Genomic DNA, 16,015 nt, shown 5'->3' with positions numbered 1-16,015 from the left:
TTTGGCAGCAGTTGCTCTGACTGATGTGGTGGAGGATTACTTCATGCTTGACATTGTTGAATGCACCTTTAAGGTCCAAGGCGAGGACCACTTTGTCATTATGGGGGCATTCGACAGGATCTATTATGTCGTGGTGGAGCTGAATGAGTATATCCGGTGCTGATTTTTGAGGACGGAAACCGAACATGGTGTTCGCGAAAATGTGATGTGTTTCCAGAAATTCGGAGAGTCTCTCACGCATCATTGTTGCCATTAGCTGGCCGACACAAGACGTGGGAGATATAGGGCGAAGGTTCTCCACGTCAAAGGTTTCCCGGCTTTCGGGATAAAGGCTACGAGAGTCGACTTTAAATCGAGAGGGAAAGGAGTGTCTCCGTCCCAAATATTATTGAAGCATTTGAGGTGCACGGCATGGCTGCGTCGGGAAGGTTGGCCAAAAGCTTTACACTAACCTTGATGCGCCCGGGTGTAGCGCCGCGCTTCATCTTCCTTAAGGGCACAGGGTAGGCCCTATTCCAACAAGCGAATGGAATTTCCGGCACTCATCTGTTCCTAACGTTGATTCATTTTCAAGTTTTTGTTCCAAACTACAGGCCACGGTGTGAGCTGATATTATTCGATTACAGATTTCGCTTTCTTTTTTTCGTTCACTTGTTTAACGCAGTCGACAACTTGTTATCGCATTGTTTCGTTTTTGAACTTGTATGTGTTTTTTATTTGTGAGTTGTTTGCGCGAATTTGATAACACATTTTCAGTTTTTGTGCTTTAAGAATTGCCTAATACTGTATTTTTGTAGAGCTGCTCTAATGCTTGTCATCGTCACTTTGTCGATATTATGAATGTAATGCCTACCTGCTATGGTCTCAACAAGAAACTGGTAGTATTGCAAATAAATAAATTCCTCCCATGCATTTAGCCTATGTTTGGGACCCTTTTTCTCAGGATCTGCTGGGGTTAGAACATTCATCTTGGTATCATTGTAATCAGCAATCGGAGGTAGTGATACTGAACTAGGATAATGTTTTCCGACATTAGATTTTTTGTTTGCTTTTTTTACTAGGCCTACCAAATTCACAACAATTTGCAGTAAATATCCTTTAAAATAAATATTCTGCCCTAACATTTATATATTCTAGTTCAGCAAACTCTCTGTAGTCTTTACTCATTACTCCCAAAGTTTTATCTCCCTATCACCTGTAGGTCCTGACAAAAAGGGTCAAATGCAGTAACATTTCACGTTTTGAGATAATTGCCTTTGAAGTGGAAGAAAGAGCATTATTACACTACTAACTCTAGAAATAGATACTGATGAGATTTTGTCAATAGCCACCAACATATTAGTCACCACCATAATCGATATTTCTTTCCTGTGCGAGATACTTTGCTCTTTTGACCCTCTTAGAAACCTGTCATGTAGCCTCAATACGACGTGTAGTGGCCGTCAGTCAGCTTCACATAACCAGTGGACTGTTAATCGCGCTGAAGAAATTTCGAATAACCACAAATGCCAACTCGAGCAATGTTGCTCAATGTTTTCCGTCTGGATGTCTCGACTTGGGCCCTGAGAGCCACTTTACAGAATGCTGGGAGAACGTGCCAGCAACTCCTTGTCGTGCAGCATCTTCAACCAGCTGGAAATCCTTACCGCATGCTTCACACTAACAGTGTTCGGCGACGGCAAACGAGAGAAGGTTAATGTCAATCAGGCCATAGCTACGGGCGCAAGTTCTTGCCATTATTGTCTCCATGCGTCTCACCAAGCGTAAAAGCTACGATGTAGACGCGCGGAGTGACCGCGGCGTCCAGCGCTGGATTGTTTTGCGGAGATTTGGTGTCATTGCTGATTGATTTATGCCAAATCTTGTGGAAGCGCAGTCTCCTAAAGCCCCTTCTTTCTCTTCGTCATTGGATGAGCGCTAAATATTCAGCTTCAAAATAAAGAAAATATCAGTTGCCCACGAAACGCGCCGAAGCGCAAACAAATGCTGTGAGTCGTGAGTAGTCTAGCAGCGTTGTATTATTTCCTTGGCTAAAACAAATGTGCTAGCTAACTTTTCACTATTGCCAGATCAATGAAAACCATGCCGCTCAACGTGAGCAAAATAGATGCTGCAAAAAATGTTTTTTTTTTTTTCAGATTGGGAAAGGCAAAGGCCTCAAGCAGGTGTCAAAAGAGGGCATTGCTGCTCACCGCCTTGGTTTCGAAAAATGTCGATTTCCGAGTAAATATTTCGCGTGCCGGTAAATGAAGGACTGGAATATGTAAAAGATGGAATAGGGGTTTTGATATGCCAAAAAATAAAAAATCATTTTTTTTTAATTTTATCTACCCTGTTACCTTAAGGCTACCCGAAGGTTGTGGAGCTGGAACGGAGTGTCCAGCTCCGTGTTATCTTTGCCTGCATACGAGGAGGAAGAGGAGAAAACATTTATTTACGATGATATGATTTGGGAATGGAGGTGCTTGGTTGTTGAGCTGAGTGGCAGACCCAATTATGGGACGCCATTGGCCGCCGCCGGTGCCTGAGCTCTCTGGCCCAGGACTCGCTGGGCCTCCAGGTCCGAGCTAGACAGGGTAGGAAATCGGCCGGGTGTCGCTGGTGGTCCGAGTACTGTGTGATGTAAGAGCACGTTGAAGGTCCCCAGGTGGTCGAAATTACTCCTTAGCTCTCCACTACAGCTCCTCTTTCTCACTTTCTACTTCCACTCCCACTTTCCTCCCTTCCCTGACGGCTCTGTTCAGGTGTGCACAGAAACGTGTGACATATACTGCGCCTTTCCATTTCTGTGAACCAATTATTATTAATATTAATATAATTAATTTTTTAATGAGCAGGCGTCGCACACCTCTTATACCCTAGTCAAGCGTGCAAGTTAAAGTGCACCTACGAGGAATGCACTTCGCAGTTCGAAGGGTACTTAACGCAATTTGGTGCTAACGAGGAAATCCCAGTGCATTAGTAGATACAAAACTAGCAACTCAATAAAATTCATTTTATTCTTTAAATGCGAATCTACGGACGTAAACTTCCAAATATTGCTTTTAAAGTAGCGTCTTTCGCGTGGTGCACCTTGGGGCGCGTTCAAGTATGGGATAGCAGATGGCAAGAACGCTAGACAAGATGAGACTTCTGGAGGAAAGGCGCAGTATCTGTCACACTTTCTCCGACAAGTGTGGTTGGTTCTACAACTTTTAATTCCATCGGAAATGGGCGTCCTCTTCCCCGCCCCGGCACGCGTTTCGGGGAAGACGGGGAGTCGTGCGCCTGCGGATTAGAGGCTGGCAGGTAAAAAAGTTAAATTGGTTCACAGGAAGGGAAAGGAGCAGTAACTGTCACACTTGCTCTGTGGACACCCGAAGCGCGCCGTAAGGGAAGAGAGGAAGGTGGGAATGAAAGTGGAAAGAGAGAAAGAGGAGCCGCAGTGGAGGGCTACGGAGTAATTTCGACCACCTGGGGATCTTTAACGTGCGCTGACATCGCACAGCACACGAACGCCACTTCGTTTCGCCTCCATCGAAACGCAGCCGCCGCGGTCGGGTTCGAACCCGGGAACTCCGGCACAGTAGTCGGGCGTCTTACCACTGCACCACCCCGGCGGGGCACTGGCAGGTAGCCCTGCGGCCTCTTCCGCCAAATGGATGGTGCGGTGCTGGATCGCAGGGTCGGCGCTTCGCAGCAGGGTATCCCAGGCTACTCTACTTGTAATATTTTCTCCTATCCCTGGAGATTATGGGCACTCCCAAATTATGTGGTCAAGGGTCCCTCTCGCCCCACAGTGTTTGCACAGATCATTGTCCCTAAGTCGTTTGGATTGTATGCCATCGCTCCTGCCGCGTGTCGTTCCTTAGTGAGCGTTCAAGTGTGGGATTGTAGACGTCTGGAACGCTAGACAAGATGAGACTTCTCAGGCTTTCGCCTTTCACTACTTAAGTCGCTCGTAATTTGGTTATGTGGTGTTTTGCCCGTCACTAATATAAAACAATTACTCAAATACGAATCTGTATAAAACACGTAATATCAGCTTGTATGCGTATCTTTTTACCTGAAACATTTTTGTTACGAAGAAGTTGCTGCCGGCAAGCCAATGCACTTAGCCCAGCTCGACTCTCCGAGCTTGGCCGAGCTGGGCCAAAGTGCGTGCTCCGACCTGAGTGCGCACTTTGGCAAGTGCACTTCCGTTGCGCCATTTAACAGCGGTAGAGTACACTTTTCTTTAGTGACACTCGCCTAAGTGCACTTTATTTTGCACGCTTGACAGGGGTATTAGGTGTTGCTAGGTAACGCCGGCAGAGCTTGGCGACAGGACTGCGCAGCTGGCTTCGGAGGTGACGATGGCGGCCACCTGCGCTGCGCGTGACATCCCGCGGTTTCGCGCATGCGCAGAACATGGCTTTTGCAGCATACGGCCCAAACGCAGCTTGGCTCCGACCCTCGTACTGAAGCTTTTCGCTTCAAAAGAAAGTACAGATTTGAATTGTTTGTAGCAAGTTTGCCCCACGTCCACCACTTATTTCTTCTTACACAACCACCATCCTGCGGCCTTCTATTAAGACGTTCATGCATCCACAGAGAAGGGTGAAAGTTGCAAGATCTTTGTCTTCTTTAAACGAAGTTACATTTACAGCTTTAATTTCAATTTCCAACTTTGTGTCTCTTTTATGCATCTTTCCTTCTGACCGACTTAGGTGTCCACCAATCCAATAATGAGGCAATTTATGGGGCTTTTTATTCGCCTAGCCTAAATACTGTGTTGCACTCTGAGCCTTTGTCAAGTCTTCGTACCAATGACACACTTTCAAGATGCTAGTAAAAAAATTGGCAATGCAACTCAGTATTGTTATCGTCTCTTTGGGGACAACTGTTCCCTTCGATCAGTTTTAAGCTAATAGTAGTTTTTATTGAGCAGCTAAATAAAGGGACCTCCTGCTCATTTGATGTTACTCGAGAGTAATTTACGCAGATATTTACGCAGCGCTTGGATACGAAAGCGTTTTTAACAGCACGTTTCACTGCAGGCCAAAAATCAGCCACAGCGCAGCGCGTAGTTGTGTACAGCAATACCTGTGTTCTTTTTTATGCGAAGCATATTGCTAGAGGTAAACCACAGCCCTTCGTGACGGTTACACGCCGTGCAAAGAATGTGGAATGCAACGTCACACCACGTGATACGCTGACGTCACGACAGAGGAGAGACGGGGGTGCAGCTCGAGCCGTCGGCAGCGGTTGCACGCCGTGCGGACCACGTGGTATGGTGACGTCACACCACGTGATACGCTGACGTCACGACAGAGGAGAGACGGTGAACCAGCTCGCGCTGTCGGCTGCGGTTGCATGCCGTGCGGACCACGTGGTATGGTGACTTCACACCACGTGATACGCTGACGTCACGACAGAGGCGAAACTCTAGATCATATTATTTGGGAATGTAGCAACAGCCCAGGAACTAAAGCAAATATAGATAGAGACGCCTGGGAGACCCTGCTGCGAAGTGAGGACCCCGCTCAGCAGCAGCAAGTCATCCGCCTGGCGGCTGAGGCCGTGAAGCAACAATGCATATTCACCAGACCTTAGTTCGCGAGGCTCCTGAGTAAGGCTCCATCAGGAAACGTTGATCAGGCCTGCGTGCCGGGGAGTCCGAAACGGAGCTGCTTCTCGGTGGAAATAAAGGTTTTTAACAACAACAACGGGGGTCCAGCTTTTTGATCTTCCTCAGTTTCACCCCTTCTCCCACTTTGGTGGCTATTATGTAGTGATCACTGCCCATATGCAGGCCGAGAGAGGACTACCATGCTCACCGCAGAAGTCGGAGCTCTTTAGGTACAACACCAACAGCAGAGACAAAAAGCCAATAAACATCAAAGTGGTAGTAGATGGCCTAGAGGTGCTGAAGGTCGAGGAGATGAGGGTCCTGGGTATGGTTATCAATCATAAAGGCAACAATACCAATACCATAAAGAAATTAGCAACATATGCGGATCAAGTGCAAGGCATATTCAGAAGGATAACAGTAAAAGGGAGAGGCCTAAAAGAGAGAAGCCTCCTAAGAATATCAAAGGCGTACATAACAAGCAGAATCTGCTATGCAACGCCGTACGTAAATATGAACAGAGAACACAGATAAACTAGGCAGGATACTGAGGAAATGTGCCAAGAGGGCTCTGGGACTTCCCATATCCACATCAACGGAACGTCTTGAGAAAATGGGTATCCACAACAGATGGGCCGAGCTAGCTGAGGGAGTTAGGATAGCTCAGCTGGAGCGACTTAGCCAATCTGAAACAGGAAGAAAAATACTAGAATGGATAGACATCCAACCGGGATACACTGCTCATAAGACAGTGGATATCCCGGAAGAGATAAGAGCCAGGACACGCGTCCCGCCTATGCCAAAAAATATGCACCCCGAATATAGCAAACAGAGGCGCGGGCATAGAGCCAGAGCCTACGAGAAAAGAATGGGAGAACAACCAGCAGAACAAGTGGCCTACGTAGATGCTGCATGTGGACGGCAAGGAGCAGCCGTATCCGCAGTAGTCGACGGAACAGGAGCACCTGTAGTATCGGCTTCAAGCCGCACGAGAGACGCCAACGCGGCGGAGGAATTGGCAGTAGCGCTCGCTTGTGTCGGTACCAAGGCTAAATTCATACTATGCGATAGCAAAAATGCGGTCAGAAATTTTGGGAAGGGAAGAATATCAGAAGAAGCTAAACGAGTCCTCGAATCGCGGCCACTTGAGCGCAACGTGGAAATTATATGAATATCAGCACATGAATCCATCGCAGGGAATGAGGCTGCTCACAAGTTTGCCCGAACTCTCTATCACCGGGCGGCTGCCGAGAAGCCCTCTTGCATGGATATAAAAGATAGCCTAATCTTGTATAAAGAGGTTACAGAGCACTATAAACTAAACAGAAGGGTCTATCCGCCGCCAGACCGTTCCCTCGGAAACGGGGAGGCAATTGCATGGAGGAGACTACAAGGGGGCAATCATATTAGTCCCTTTTGGGTATATGCAACAATTTCAAAAGATGAAAAGGATCTACATTGCATAACGTGTGGGAGATGGGGCATTATAGATCATATTACAGGAGCTAAAGAAAATATAGATAGAGACGCCTGGGAGACCCTGCTGCGAAGCGAGGACCCTGCTCAGCAGCAGCAAGCCATCCGCCTGGCGGCTGAGGCCGTGAAGGAACTATGCATATTCTCCAGACCTTAGTTCGCGAGGCTCCTGAGTAAGGCTCCATCAGGCCTGCGTGCCGGGGAGTCCGAAACGGAGCTTCGTCTCGGTGGAAATAAAGGTTTTCAACAACAACAACAGGGGTCCAGCTCGCGCCGTCGGCTGCGGTTGCACGCCGTGCACGTCGGTGTTCTAAGAGCTTTTGTTTTGCGTACATATTCGCGTAGTGGCAATCGAGTATCGTTGGCCTGAGGGACGACATGTTCGTTGTGCGTATCGGTAACACAGATTAGAGATGAACGAGTTTTATTACCTAGCTTTATGCGATGGGAAAACATTGTGCATTCAAAGTTTAAACCGTGTAAAAGCACGTGTAAGCAAGGAAAGAAAAGTTTAGCTAAGTGTAACCATGGAAAGCCGAGTTTAGCAATCAATATGCTTCGCATCTGACCAGGCTTAACCAAGCTAAGCCTCAGCCATTTTTGTGTCGCATACTGCTTTACATTGACGTCAATACCCTATTTTAAACGCAAATATTCTGCTAGTCAGAAATCCCCTTCATAACTGCCTGAGAACATCAGGTACAAATGTCATTACAGGACGAGCAGCCCACTCAACTGCTCGAGCGCACGTCAGCTGAGCGGGGCATACCAAAGAATGGGGAAGCACGCGGGACAGACTTCTCACCTATCATGACATAACACTTCACATCCGAGATAGACTCTTATATGCTCCACCACATACCTCTCTCTCAAACCCCATCAAATATTCTGGCGACAGTTACAAGCCCCGAACCTTTCCCTCCCTAGCTTGGTTGGCCTTGGCACACCCGGGCCGATAGAACCCCAAATGCTCTCTATGTGGCGCACCTAGAGCCACCTTCAATCACATAATGTTTTTATGAGAAGATTTCAAGCCAACGCCCCAATGGGGCCTCACGGACCAAGAGGGTTGGGAGATCGGGGTTTCCAGCTCGGACCCAGCAGCGCAAAAGATGCTGGTTGACTGGGTCGCTGCCAGGCGCGGCCTGACAGACACCAACAGGGATCAGCAACCACCTCAATCCTTGTAATGTACCCTGGTTCCCACGATAAATGTTTTACCACCACAACAGTTATCCGACCGTAATATATAAGCATGTGTCATTGCCACTTCAGGGGCCACCACACACGCTTCTGAACAGACGGAGGCGCTGCTAAGAATAGCGTACAAGACGGCACTCCACCTACCAAAAAACACATCAAATGAAAAGCTGCTACAAATGGGCCTAAACAACACATTCGAAGAACTAACGGACGCCCAGCTAAGTGCGCAAATAGTCAGGCTCCAACAGACAGTCACCGGCCGCAAGCTCCTAGAGAGATTAGGACACGACGTAGAAGGGATCGTAGATAGAACAGCCACCATTCCAGACGAGGTCCGTCAAACACTGGATGTCAGCCCCCTGCCGAGAAACATGGATCCCAACCTCCACGCCGCTAGAAGGCAGGCTAGGGCAGACTATGTGCAGCGGAACCTAGCCACAATGGAAAATACGGTATACACAGACGCTGCCCTATACCCATGGGACCGCAAGACCAGAAAGTTGAGAGTCGCGGCAGCAGTGGTAGACCACATGGGGGAACCAATCAGCAGTGCGACGTTAAGAAACTGTACGGTAACGGAGGGGGAGGAGGCTGCCGTAGCTCTAGCGGCCGCCGAAGGTTACCGTAGGAACAAATCTCTCATAATCCTAACAGACTCCAAAGCAGCATGCAGGAACTACACACGGGGCAAAATAAGCAAGGAAGCGCTGAGCATCCTCCTCGAAGCAAGGCTTCCAAATAAGACCTTAAGACACAGGATTTTCTGGATACCGGCACACACCGGGTAGAGGGTAACTCGAGGGTAGACAGCCTAGTTCGCGAGATCACGAACCGAGCAGGGCAGTCAGAAGCCCTGGAGGACCCCATAACGGTGGAACCAACGTATACAGAAATACTAAACTGCCACAGAGGGCGGAGATTCAAATACCCACCACCCCACACATCATTAACACAGCATGAGGCGGTCTGCTGGCGGAGACTGCAAGCAGGGACATTCCACAATCTATACATACTACACAAGATGTTCCCTACACAATACAGGAACACATGTCCGTGGTGCGGGGCAACCCCCACACTATGCCACATCACATGGGAATGCGAACGAAACAGAGCCTTCCACAAACTAAATAACCCGAGTGCGGAACAATGGGAGGGTCTGCTGAAGAGCAGCGAGCTCACGGCCCAAAGGGCACTGGTGCGGCACGCCTGCGAAGCAGCAAGACTCAGCGGTGCCCTGGAATAGGGGCGCCGACCTTGTGAAGAGGCCGAAGATATGAAGACATCGGCCCGCCGCTAAAACCAGAAACTTTTTAGAGCAATAAATGTTTTCTCTCTCTCTTCTTCTTGCGGCGCGCGTCTTTCTCCCCCTCTTCTTTTTTTCTCTATTTTCTCTTCTGTCCGCACGAGGCAGTGGAGGTGGCTCAGCTACAGAGCCAGTAGCAGGCCCGTGCATTTTCTTTTCCTTCTTCCTTCAGTCGCAACAAAAACAACGCATAATAGTATTAAACGCGTCATGCAGAAGCATTGCAGGGCTTTAAACAAGGCTTGAGCTTAGTGATGGAGCGATGGCTATGAGATTTGCATCGGCAGTCTTGACACCATCTATTAAATCCGCGGTTTATTCATAATTCTTCTTAAAGTTAAGTTTTGAGCTAGCACTTTTGGGTGTTGAGGCAACAGCGCGAAACGCAGGATGGGAGCACAAGATTAGAGGAGGACACAACGAGCGCTGACACAGCGACAGGACGATACGTAGCGCTCGTTGTGTCGTCCTCTAATCTTGTGCTCCCGTCCTGTGTTCCGCGCTGTTACCTCAAGATACATAACCAACATGCCCTAGCTGCTATTCTAACTATCTACACTTTTGGGAGGTCTCAACGGAATTGTGGACACCTACACACAACCCACTGAAGGTATTTGTTTTCAATTTTTTTTTGTAAATTGTAAATTGCTTTATAAGAGCCTGATAATTAGAAAGGAAAGGCGCGGTAACTGTCTCACTTGTTTTTCTGTGGACACCGCAACCGCGCCGTAAGGGAAGGGAGGAAGATGGGAGTGAAAGTGGAAAGAGAGAAAGAGGAGCCGTAGTGGAGGGCTGCGGAGTAATTTCGACCACCTGGGGATCTTTAACGTGCGCTGACATCGCACAGCGATTCAATCAATCAGTTTGACCGACTCAAAGTAATAGGCTGGATGTATTGGTTTACAGGAAAAGAAAGGCACAATATCTATTATTTTGGGTGAATAAACCGCTCGAAGAGACGTGAGACAAGAAAAAATTACCGACGCTTACGTTACTTCCTAATGCGAAATTTGAGCGCAGCAAATAAGCTGTTTCACCTTTTCGATAGATTGAGGCAAAGAAATCGAGCAACACATGTATGCGCTATTACATATTTTTTTTTTATTTTTCACACGTATTCCTTTAACAAAGACTGCACTAACAGTTCTTGACAGGAGACTCGCAGGAAGAGGGGGGAGGGGGGCGGCGTGTACACCCAGCGGCAAACGATGGGGGCAGAAGCGCGCGCAGCAAGCGGACAACGCGATAAAGGGAGGAGGGAAGAGATAGCAGCGACTGACTGATGCTGCTGACGCCGATAGCGAGTCAACCCCAGCTGCGGAGTTTGTTTCAGGGACAACGCCGCCGATGCCGACGCAAACAATATGATACCCACGCTTCCGCAGCGCCAAGAACCAGGTCTAGCCGTGGGAAGGTGGTCACGTATTCGTCGACGTGCTGGGGCCTACGTAAAATAACCGGCGCGTCGGCAACTGAAGAGCACCCTATCCGCCACACAGGAACAGGGGGGGGACCCTCCCCTCCTCTTTCTGCATGGCGGCGAGGGTGTTCTATGCAGTCACGTTATCTTGACTCTCCAGCGGTGTCAGCGGCATCCAGCGGTATCAGTCGGTCGCTGCTAGCGCTGGGGGGATGAAAGGGGGGCGGAGCTGGTTACGAGGCCGACGCCGACGCGAAACCCAGGAACGGACGCCAAATCGCTGCGCTCTAAAAAAGCGCCGCCACCAGCGGACCTACTACCAGTCCCTTCTTTTGCGCGGTGGGAGGCTATACTGGCCAGTTCAGACCCGTTAACGCAAGTTCGGGCAACTGAGTGGGCTCAAAAGGTCGCCTTGAGTAACGGACTTGAGGCCATCCAAAAAAATTCTGCCTCAGTGCATAAATATGAAACTGAGAGCATTGCGGCACACGGTACATCGCGCGCCCTTTGTCGAACACAACCATACGTTCGTTACAGTGCTCGTTGAGCACATAAAACTGATGGATTGATTTATAGGAAGGGAAAGGCGCGGTTACTGTCTCACTTGCTTGCTGTGGACACCTCAACCAAGACGTAATGGAAGGGAGGAAGGTGGGAGTGAAAGTGAAAAGAGAGAAAGAGGAGCCGTAGTGGAGGGCTACGGAGTAATTTCGACCACCTGGGGATCTTTAACGTGCGCTGACATCGCACATCGATTGAATCAATCAGTTTGACCGAGTCAAAGTAATAGGCTGGATGTATTGGTTTACAGGAAAAGGTAGGCGTAATATCTGTTATTTTAAGTGAATAAACCTCTCGAAGGGACGTGAGACAACAAAAAGAAACCGCACGGACGAGCGCTGACTCACAACTATCTTTTACTCAGAAAAAAACAGACAATTATAGTTTAAAAAAGTAACCTGACCATGCTCGGGGATCGTTTGGGACGCTGGTGTTCCATCCTGAGAGCCTGGAACTTCGGGTGCGGGTGTCCCCTTCACTGTTCTAGCTTCCCGGAGCTTGCCCACTTTAGTCAGCCATTTACTTCCTGCAAATTGTTCGGGCGTTAGTTCTGTGCCCTCCACAGTCACCTTCATGGCGGCAGGCGGCGCGTGGGCTCGCTCGGCGCCTGATGCAGCTGGCGGCGTAGCCGCGGCGAGGGGCGGTAGGCCTATCAGAGCATACGGCGTGGTCGCGGAACAAATCGACCGTAAATGGTAGCAGACGCGCTTACGCCTCGCCAACGTGGACGCCAACTCGCTAGACGCTCGGTAGCTTCCAAGCAGCCCCGCCTGCCTAGCAACACGCTCAAGCTCATCGTCCGCCCCAGAGGAGGATTACTACTCTCCAAGACAACTACATTTCAACTGCTCGAAGCGGTCTGCACGGCAGCAAACTTCAACAGCGATTCCATCCGGCATGAGGACCTTATACAAGCCAACTACCTACAAAACACTTTTGCCTACTGCACACAAAATGTCGAACGCGCTGAGCGCCTCATACATCTTAAAGAGCTCGTCGTCGACCAACGATCGTACTGAATATCAGTGTACTGTGCAACACACGACTGTTCAGGAAGAGGAGTGATCAGATGGGTTGATCTCCGTCTCGATCATGCAACTATTCAAGCAGAACTCCAGGACAACCGAAACCCTCCTATCGAGAACCTCAGAAGACTCGGCAACACCACTGCCGTGCTGATCACCTTCGCCCAACCTAAGGTCCCTGCATGGATCTATTTTTGTAGCAGCAGACACCGCTGTACCATCTTCAAAAAGAAATATGAGGTATGCTACCGCTGCGCCGAGCTCGGCCACCGATCCGACGTATGCGTGAGCACAGTTACCAAATGGCGAGGCTGTGGGCTTCCCAACCCGGCCAGCAACCACTCCTGTACGCCGACCTGCCGTCTCTGCGGGAAAGAACGCCTCACGGGCGACAGCCGATGCAGAGAAATATTTCGCACTCCCTACGCCGTCAAGAGCCGTCAATGGGAAAATCGCAGACAGGCTGAAGCTGCTAAGCAACCAGAACAAGCCTCCTCACGGCGAATAATTTTACAACACGCCAGCCGCTGGGACCGCCAATGTTCCGGCAGCAATCAACGCAGTCTCAGGGACCGCTTGGACTCCTCCCACCCCTCGGGCCAAATGCCTCAAGGCCATCATCTCGCACGCCATCCAGAACGCGGCCAGGTACGCCTGCAGTCGTCCAGCAGCAGCAGCAACCTGCTCCACCGGGGCAGCTCCAGGGCCCGGCTTCGCCAGGACCGCCACCGGCTCCACCTCAAGCGGTGAGTACGCTAGGAGAGACTCCCACTTCTCACGCACTCGAACAAGCCATTACACCTTACGGCCGTCGTAACACAACTGGTTCATAGAGTCGAAACTATAGAAAAACGCTTAGACGCTCATCCTCCTACTTCCCCCGCACCAGCTGGCACTGCCCACAAAAGTAAGGCTCTTGCCGCAAGCGATACGCAAACGGAAGACATACACGTACAGATAGCGCGCCTCGAAGCACAGGGCGTCTTCGTTCAAAGCCATATTCAATCGATGGAGGAACATATTGAGAACTCCTTTCGCACCCTTAGCTCTCAGTTTTCTCTACAGCTAGAATCTGTTGGTAAGGCAATCGACTCCCTCTGCAAGCATGAAGGCATGACCCCGCTCCCGATTGAGACGCCAAATCACCCGACGACCTCCACTCCGAACTTCTCTTAACCTAATCATGGCGGCTCGCTCGGGTAACACTACCATCTGGTAATGGAACTGCAGGGGGTTCGCGCGCAAGAGCGCGGTCCTTCAGCAGTTTCTTACCGCGAGCGACCCCCCCCCCCCCCCCCCCCCCCCCCCGAAATCTTTGCCCTTCAAGAAGCAGGGAAACATGCGAAATCGGCTGGATATCGGACATACACATCGCGAAGAGCAAACTCCCAGGTTGCTACTCTAGATAGGCGAAACCTTACAGTTATCTTACATGAGCTAGACTCCACTTTCCCAGACCATATCCTTCTCGAAATTCTCCCGCGGCCCTCTCGTGCGACCAGGCAATGCCTTTTCGTGCTCAACGTCTGTAGCCCACCCCGATCACGCAGGGCCGTCTTCGGGCCACTTCTCCTCCGAGTACAGCAGCTAGCGCGAGGGCAACCTCTAATTATTCTCGGTGATTTCAACGCTCCGCGTCAAGCATGGGGTTACCCCTACGACACGCTTAAAGGCCGATTGCTTTGGGACGATTGGCACACACTCCATCTGAACCTGTTAACGGATATCACCCAACCCACTCGGAGAGGAACGGGCGTCTCGCGGGACACAACCACGGATCTCGCCTTTACGGGACCGGGGATTGCAGCTACCTGGTGCAATACTCGGGAAACATTCGGAAGCGACCACTACGTTCTGGAGATTGTCATTCAGGAGCCTACTCGACAACGTACGCAACCGGCTTAAGTGGTCAACTGGGACTGCTTTCGCGCCAAGCGGAAAGAACAAGACTCTTCCCAACCTATCACAGACGTCGCCGCTTGGTCAGCCGACATCCTCAAACAAGTTGCAGATGTCACTGCTGAAGTTGCTGTGGAAGACTCCGTACCAAACTGCGACAGATATTATGCCCAACTGTGGGACCACAAGTGCAAGCTGGAGGCCCTGATGCAAACACGCAAGTGGGATCGGAATCTTCGACAACGGCTCGCCCGAGTCCATACAAACATCGAGAACTATGCCGTATAGCTTACACGCCAAAACTGGCACAATGTATGTGACCAGATGGATAAAGCTCCAAACACCAGAAGCACCTGGAAACTACTCCGTCACCTCCTCCACCCTGAAGGGAGCAAGTTCCAAGCTCGCCAGCAGCTCCAGCGTATCTTCCACCAATTTCCGGGCACCTCAGACGCCCTCAAACAGGAGCTAGTAGACACCTACATCCGCCCAGGACCGGTGAAATCTTTCCCTCTTTATCAGGGGAAGGAAAACGTCAGTTTAGATGCTCCCATCACTTTACCGGAGGTACGAGCTGAGCTCAATCGTCTCAGAAAAACTCAGCTGCAAGCCCGGACCGGATATCTAACCGTATGCTTCGGAACCTCGATGACGCCTCGATTCATGCTCTCACAGACTTTCTGCAAAAATGCTGGGAGCGGGGAGCCATCCCGCAAGAGTGGAAATGCGCCAACCTCGTGCCCATCCCTAAGCCGGGCAAACCAACTACTCTCTCGAACCTCCGCCCCATTTCTCTCATGTCCTGCGTGGGAAAACTGTTGGAGCATGTAATTCAGAGCCGTCTTCTTCGTTACCTAGAAGAACATCACCTACTTCCAGACACGGTGTTTGGCTTTCGACCACACCTTGCGGCCCCAGACATCATGCTCTTGCTCAAGCATCAGGTGCTGACACATAACACTTTGGACACCAAAGTCATAGTTGGTCTAGATGTCGCGAAGGCCTTTGACAATGTCCGGCACAAAGCCATTCTGCAGAACTTCCAGACCCTAGTGGTGGGACACCGAACGTATGCATATATACGCGACTTTCTCACGAACTGCACAGTGCAACTTGACACCGGCTCACGAAGGCCTTCCACCATCTCTCTTGGAAGCCGGGGTACACCCCAAGGCTCAGTGCTTTCCCCACTCCTGTTCAATATTGCGCTGCTTGGCCTGCCCAATCTTTTGGCAGATATCCCCCACTTGCACCACAGCCTATACGCCGACGACCTCACTCTGTGGATTACACACGGCAGTGACAGCCCGATCGAGGAGACTCTGCAGACAGCCATCGATCGTGTTGGTACCTACCTGGCCACAATCGGCCTATCCTGCTCGGTCACCAAGTCTGAATACATCATTTTCCCAACCCAAGGAAGATGCCCCAGCTCGCCTCCAGCATCCTTCAATCTGCAAATACAGGGCACTCCCATACCCCATACTGACCGAATCCGTATCCTGGGCCTTCATCTACAAGATAATGGAGGAAACGCC

Source organism: Amblyomma maculatum, chromosome 2, assembly GCF_055883805.1.
Source record: "Amblyomma maculatum isolate TAMU_Amacu chromosome 2, ASM5588380v1, whole genome shotgun sequence".
NCBI lineage: Eukaryota > Metazoa > Arthropoda > Arachnida > Ixodida > Ixodidae > Amblyomma > Amblyomma maculatum.
Note: the sequence above shows the minus strand (reverse complement) of the source record.